The following is a 7,572-nucleotide window of genomic DNA, read 5'->3' as shown; positions in this document are numbered from 1 at the left end:
CAACATACCCTTTGGTGAGCCACCTAAGGAGGTGGGAGATTGGTCTGTCTTGTTTACCACTGTCTATCTAGCACCTAGAACAGGGCCTAGCACACAGAAGGCACCCAGTAAACATTTCTGAAATGAATTAACTCATTCTATCTTGATTCTTACTACTAATGCTGTCAGCGAGGGGGCCTCCAACAACCCCATACAGTTTTTTTTTTCATTTTTATTGCTTTACAATGTTGTGTTAGTTTCTGCTGTATAACAAAGTGAATCAGCTATATGTATACATATATCCCCTCCTTTCTGGATTTCCTTCCCATTTAGGTCACCACAGAGCACTGAGTAGAGTTCCCTGTGCTAGACAGCATGTTCTCATTAGTTGTCTATTTTACACATAGTATCAATACTGTATATATATCAATCCCAATCTCCCAGTTCATCCCACCCCACCCCCTTTTCCCCCTTGGTATCCATATGTTTGTTCTCTATGTCTGTCTCTATTTCTGCTTTGTAAATAAGATTGTCTATATCAGTTTTTTCAGATTCCACATATATGTGTTAATATACCATATTTGTTTTTCTCTTTCTAGCTTACTTCACTCTGTATGATGCTCTCTAGGTCCATCCAGTTCTCTATAAATGACCCAATTTCATTCCTTTTTATGGCTGAGTAATATTCCATTGTATATATGTATCACATCTTCTTTATCCATTCCTCTGTTGATGGACATTTAGGTGGGTTCCATGTCCTGGCTATTGTAAATAGTGCTGCAATGAACGTTGTGGTGCATGTGTCTTTTTGAATTATCATTTTCTCTGGGTGTATGCCCAGTAGTGGGATTGCTGGGTCACATGGTAGTTCTATTTTTAGTTTTTTAAGGAACCTCCATGCTGTTCTCCATAGTGACTGTACCAATTTGCATTCCCACCAAGAGGGTTACCTTTTCTCCACACCCTCTCCAGCATTTACTGTTTGTAGATTTTGTGATAATGGCCATTCTGACCCATGTGAGGTGATACCTCATTGTAGTTTTGATTTGCATTTCTCTAATAATTAGTGATGTTGAGCATCTTTTCATGTGTTTGTTGGCCATCTGTATGTCTTCTTTGGAAAAATGTCTGTTTAGGTCTTTTGCCCATTTTTTAACTGGGTTGTGTGTTTTTTTGATATTGAGCTGCATGAGCTGTTTGTATATTTTGGAGATTAATCCTTTGTCATTTGCTTTGTTTGCAAATACTTTCTCCCATTCTGAGGGTTGTCTTTTTGTCTTGTTTATGGTTTCCTTTGCTGTGCAAAAGCTTTTAAGTTTAATTAGGTCCCATTTGTTTATTTTGTTTTTATTCTCATTACTCTAGGAGGTGGGTCAAAAACGATCATGCTGTTTTATAGTGTCTGGCTTTACATTTAGGTCTTTAATCCATTTTGAGTTTATTTTTGTGTATGGTGTTAGGGAGTGTTCTAATTTCATTCTTTTACATGTAGCTGTCCAATTTTCCCAGCACCACTTATTGAAGAGGCTGTCTTGTCTCCATTGCATATTCTTGCCTCCTTTGTAATAGATTAGTTGACCATAGGTGCGTGGGTTTATCTCTGGGCTTTCTATCCTGTTCCATTGATCTATGTTTCTGTTTTTGGGTCACTACCATACTGTCTTGATTACCATAGCCCTGTAGTATAATCTGAAGTCAGGGAGCCTGATTCCTCCAGGTCCATTTTTTTTTTTCTCTCAAGATTGCTTTTGCTATTCGAGGCCTTTTGTGTTTCCATACAAATTATAAAATATTTTGTTCTAATTCTGTTCTAGTTCTGAAAAATGCCATTGCTAATTTGATAGGGATTGCATTGAATCTGTAGATTGCTTTGGGTAGTATAGTCATTTTCACACTATTCATTCTTCCAATCCAAGAACATGGTATATCTCTCCATTTGTTTGTGTCGTCTTTGATTTCTTTTATCAGTATCTTATAGTTTTCTGCATACAGGTCTTTTGCCTCCTTAGGTAGGTTTATTCCTAGGTATTTTATTCCTTTTGGTGCAATGGTAAATGGGATTGTTTCCTTACTTTCCTTTTCTGATCTTTTGTTGTTAGTGTATAGGAATGCAAGAGATTTTGTGTATTAATTTTGTATCCTGCAATTTTACTAAATTCATTGATTAGCTCTAGTAGTTTTCTGGTAGCATCTTTAGGGTTCTCTATGTGTAGTATCATGTCATCTGCAAACAGTGACAGTTTTACTTCTTCTCTGCCAATTTGGATTCCTTTTATTTCTTTTTTGTTGCCATGGCTAGGACTTCCAAAACTATGTTGAATAATAGTGGCAAGAGTGGACACCCTTGCCTTGGTCCTGATCTTAGAGGAAATGCTTTCAGTCTTTCACCATTGAGAATAATGTTTGCTGTGGGTTTGTCCTATATGGCCTTTATTAGATTGAGGTAGGTTCCCTCTATACCCACTTTTTGGAGAGATTTTGTCATAAATGGGTGTTGAATTTTGTTGAAAGCTTTTTCTGCATCTATTGAGATGATCATATGGTTTTTATTATTCAGTTTGTTAATATGGTGTATCATATTGATTGATTTGCATATATTGAAGAATCCTTGCATCCCTGAGATAAATTCCACTTGATCATGGTATATGATCCTTTTAATGTGTTGTTAGATTCAGTTTGCTAGTATTTTGTTGAGGATTGTCACGTCTATGTTCATCAGTGATATTGGCCTGTAATTTTCTTTTTTTGTGATATCTTTGGCTTTGGTATCAGGGTGATTGTGACCTTGTAGATGAGTTTGGGAGTGTTCCTCCCTCTGCAATTTTTTGGAAGAGTTGAGAAGGATAGGTGTTAACTCTTCTCTAAATGTTTGTTAGAATTCGCCTGTGAAACCATCTAGTACTGGACTTTTGTTTGTTGGAAGATTTTTAATCACAGTTTTAATTATTTGCGAATGGTCTGTTCATATTTTCTATTTCTTCCTAGTTCAGTATTAGGAGGCTGTACCTTTCTAAGAATTTGTCCATTAAAAATTTTTTTTTTACAATAATGTTTACATTTTTTAAAAAAAGTCATTTTCCTATCTTTACTTTTTTTTTAACATCTTTATTGGAGTATAATTGCTTTACAATGGTGTGTTAGTTTCTGTTGTATAACAAAGTGAATCAGCTATCCCCATATCTCCTCCCTCTTGCGTCTCCCTACCTCCCTCCCTATCCCACCCCTCTAAGTGGACACAAAGCACCGAGCTGATCTCCCTGTGCTATGCTGCTGCTTCCCGTTGGTTATCTGTTTTACATTTAGTAGTGTATATATGCCCATGCCACTCTCTCACTTTGTCACAGCTTACCCTTCCCCCTCCCCATATCCTCAAGTCCATTCTCTAGTAGGTCTGTGTCTTTATTCCCGTCTTGCCCCGAGGTTCTTCATGACCTTCTTTTTTTTTCTTAGATTCCATATATATGCGTTAGCATACAGTATTTGTTTTTGTCTTTCTGACTTACTTCACTCTGTATGACAGACTCTAGGCCCATCCACCTCACTACAAATAACTCAGTTTCGTTTCTTTTTATGGCTGAGTAATATTCCATTAGGTTAGGTTGTTTATTTGAGATTTTTCTTGTTTCTTGAGGTAGGATTGTATTGCTATGAACTTCTCTCTTAGAACTGCTTTTGCTGCATCCCATAGGTTTTGGGTCATCGTGGTTTTTTTTTTTTTGTTTTCTTTGCGGTACGCAGGCCTCTCACTGTTGTGGCCTCTCCCGTTGCAGAGCACAGGCTCTGGACGCACAGGCTCAGCACCATGTCTCATGGGTCCAGCTGCTCCACGGCATGTGGGATCCTCCCGGACCGGGGCACGAACCCGTGTCCCCTGCATCGGCAGGTGGACTCTCAACCACTGCGCCACCAGGGAAGCCCTGTCTATGTATTCTTGATGCATTTGTGGAGAGAGATGAACTCCACGTCCCCCTACTCTTCTGCCGTCTTGGTGTCCCCTATACAGTTCTGAATCAGCTCCTCAAATGACCTTAATTTTGGGTCTGATTCAATCCTAGAACTTGTTTTAATGGATTATTTTCATCAGTGGACTACCATGCCCTTTTAACAAAGTTGAAAAAATTAAAACAATTTTTTAAAACAAAATCGCAGTTAAGAATTGTTTAGCTTCAGGTAAACGTGTCTGACAGATGTACATGGGTAGTGCTCATGCCTGCCCCCTCCCTCCTTATCTGTCTGCTAGCTTGTTCCTTCTTACAGCTCTTCATTTAATTGGGCTAAAACATCTTCCAATCAAATGACATTCATGTCAACCAACCCCCCCCACCCCGCCCCCCAGTATAAGTTCTCATGAAAATCTCCTTAGCAGGGAGGTGGAGTAAATTACATTTTTTTCGAGTTCCAACTGTTTGAGTTTCTTTACACCTGCAACATTGCTCTTGTTAAGGTGATGCACATCCAATCACTGGCCACATGGATCAGAGCTTGTTTTCATGACCAGACTGGGGTTATCTCATAGCTATTGAGTGTCCCAGTTAGAGGGACTGCTAGTTGTAGTGGGAAACCTGCAGGTGAAAGGTGATAGGAGTGATGGGGGTGGAAGGCCAGGATGGAAAATCACTAAGAAGCTCACTAGGAGATTTTCTTTGACTACTGAGTTAGATACCTGACTCCTCTCTCTGATACTGAAAATCCAGGCAATCTGTTCCTGTGCCAACAAAGTGCAGGCCTCAGATAGACATTGGTCAAACTGCTTTTTTTTTTTTTGCGGTACGCAGGCCTCTCACTGTTGTGGCCTCTTCCGTTGTGGAGCACAGGCTCCAGATGTGCAGGCTCAGCAGCCATGGCTTATGGGACCAGTCGCTCCACGGCATGTGGGATCTTCCCGGACCGGGACACGAACCCGCGTCCCATGCATCGGCAGGCGGACTCTCAACCAATGTGCCACCAGGGAAGCCCTAAACTGCTATTTGAACTAGCTTTCCTTTCAGGTATTCTCAGTTTGGGTAGAGGCTTTACCTTTTTCTTGTTCTGATAGTTGATACCTGGTTGAAATTCTCTGTGTTTAGTATATTAATTGCCATTGGTTCTTCCTCTGACACAGCCTTCATCTAATGTCTGGATTCTTAAAACTAAATGTCTAAATGCTACCCTGACTTCAGAAACCACCTCTCCCTGCTTACACCCCTCTCCATGCTGCCCATTATTTTTATTTATTTTCTTTATTTTTCTTTATTTTTTGCATCGGGTCTTAATTGTGGCATGTGGGATCTTCGTTGAGGCACTGGGATCTTTGTTGCAGTACACGGGCTTCTCTCTAGTTGTGTGGGCTCCAGAGCACATAGGCTCTGTAGTTTGCAGCATGGGGCTCTCTCATTGAGGCACACGAGCTCAGTAGTTGTGGTGCGTGTGCTTAGTTACCCCGTGGCACGTGATATCTTAGTTCCCCAATCAGGGATCGAACCCATGTCCCCTGCATTGGAAGGAGGATTCTTTACCACTGGACCACCAGGGAGACAAGAATGAGAGAAAGCAGCTGGGATTAACTGGGGAGAGAGAGTGCGCTGAGGACTTGCCTTGGTGGGACAGCAGGAGCATGAACTATGAGAAGGAGTTAATGCTTCGTCATGAACAGACTCACCACCTACCTGCATCAGTGCATCCTAGGTGAAGGCAGGCAGGGCTACGAGGATGAAATTCCAAGGAGGATGCTGCCTTCTCCCCAGACAGTGGTAGAATCTGCAAATGGAAGGACTGCAGAGCTGGAACTGCAGGAGAGGTAAGAAGACCTTCCAATCCCTGTGGTTGGGCTTATAGGTGAAGTAAGGGGCCAGGGTTCAGAGCCCTGAAGCTGAAGGGAAGAAACCAGGGTCTTGCAGGACAGGGATGAGGGTTGGGAAGCGATGTGTGGGAGGACTAGAAAGTGAGCTAGTTTGGGGTTTGCTCTTTGGGGCCAACGAGAGGGAAATGCCTAGGCCCAGATTTCAGGACCCTTGATGTAGCAGATAAACCCACAGCCCAAACTCTGGCCCTTCTGAGGCTTCTCTGGTGCCAGAACTGCTCCAAGGTCCCAGGCAGAGCCAGGGCTGGAACTCTTGCTGTTTTCCTAGGGTCGGTGGTGGGAGGGCAGGGGCGGAGGCTGTGAACCCTGCCCCTCCACTTGCTGCCCATCCCCCACCCCCGGCATTTTTAAAGTTCCAGACCTATTTCTGGGCTCCCCATGTTGGACCAGAAACGTATCTCAGCCGTAAGCACATCGTGAGTCTTTAGTTCTCTGATAAGAACTTGAGGTTTGTGTCATGAAGATAGAAGTAGCTGTGTTTGAAGTGGTTGCCATGATATGGGAATAGATGGGGCAAGGCCTCTTGTCGCAAGGCAAGGGGCTGCCAGAAAGTGAAGACTGGTCTCTTGGAATGTGTGAGGTGCAAGGAGAAAAGCTGCTCTTCTCTCCTGGGAGCTTGGTGCCCCAGGAGAATGGGTGAATGAAACCTTCTTCCTGCCTTTAATCTTTTTTATTTTCTGTGTCACTGCATTGGTCTGATTCCACTTTGCTTCTTCCTTGTCCTTTCCTTCCTCCCCAACATCCTTCCTTCCTTCCTTTTGATGTAGGAGAAGGGGATCCGGCTAATAATCTGACATAATGAAATCTGCCGTGCTGTTTAAGAAAATGAGACCTAAATAATTAAAAATAATATATCATAATATGAAATTAGTAAAATGGAATTGTTATGGAAACAACATGTGCTGGGACTGGTTAATGTGAACAAGCCCTATTTCAGCTTTGAGGAAAAGCCACAGCTTGCTGTGGGTGGTGGATAAACACAGCATGTAGTACATCATATATGCCCATGCAGTGAAATGAGCCAGATGGGCAGGTTCTCAGAAACGATGAAATGAATTAGAGGCCAGAGCTGGAAAAGGTAAAAGGGACCTTCTAATTGTCTTCAAGTAGTTGAAGATGATCAAATCTCAAGAAGAGTGCTTCAGGGAATTTAAGAAGGCACAGGAAAACCAGTATTTTAAGGGCATTTCTTGGCTGGTGGGCTTGGCTAGTAGATTACATTTATGGTTTAGTAGCTAGGAAATAAAGTACCCAATTCTTTATATCCATTAAAATTTCCATAATTTTCTCAGAAAAGCTAGAAGCTGAATTTTATGAATGGTACCCTGAGTCAGTACCCTGGAGTCAGATAGGCTAGGTTCACATTCACTTACTAGGGTGCTTGATCCCAGGGTAAGTTATTTCTCTGAACTTCAGTTTTCTCATCTTTGAAATGGGGATGATTATGGGAATTAAATGAGGTAATAATGTATGTGATTGTGGTTTGCAAGGTGCTATTCAATACTAGTTGTTATTCTTCCCAAGTCCTATCTCCTAGAATAGAAGGTTTAGTGCAACACCCTGCAGGGTCGCACGTGTTTGCTTTTTACCTCCACTCAGAGGCTTACATGCAGTGTATTCCAGTATCCTTACCCAAGTGCCATGGAACCTCTGGGACCTGAGCCTATGTTTCTCCCCCTTCTCTATTAATGATAACAAAATGAACAGTCATAGTCATTGCAGAATCCAGTTAAAGCCAGGCTTTTTCTTTCCCC

The sequence above is a fragment of the Mesoplodon mirus genome, assembly GCF_964341445.2.
Source record: "Mesoplodon mirus genome assembly, chromosome: 16".
NCBI classification, from domain to species: Eukaryota; Metazoa; Chordata; class Mammalia; order Artiodactyla; family Ziphiidae; genus Mesoplodon; species Mesoplodon mirus.
The sequence above is the reverse complement of the archived record's forward strand: the minus strand, read 5'-3'. Positions refer to the sequence as shown.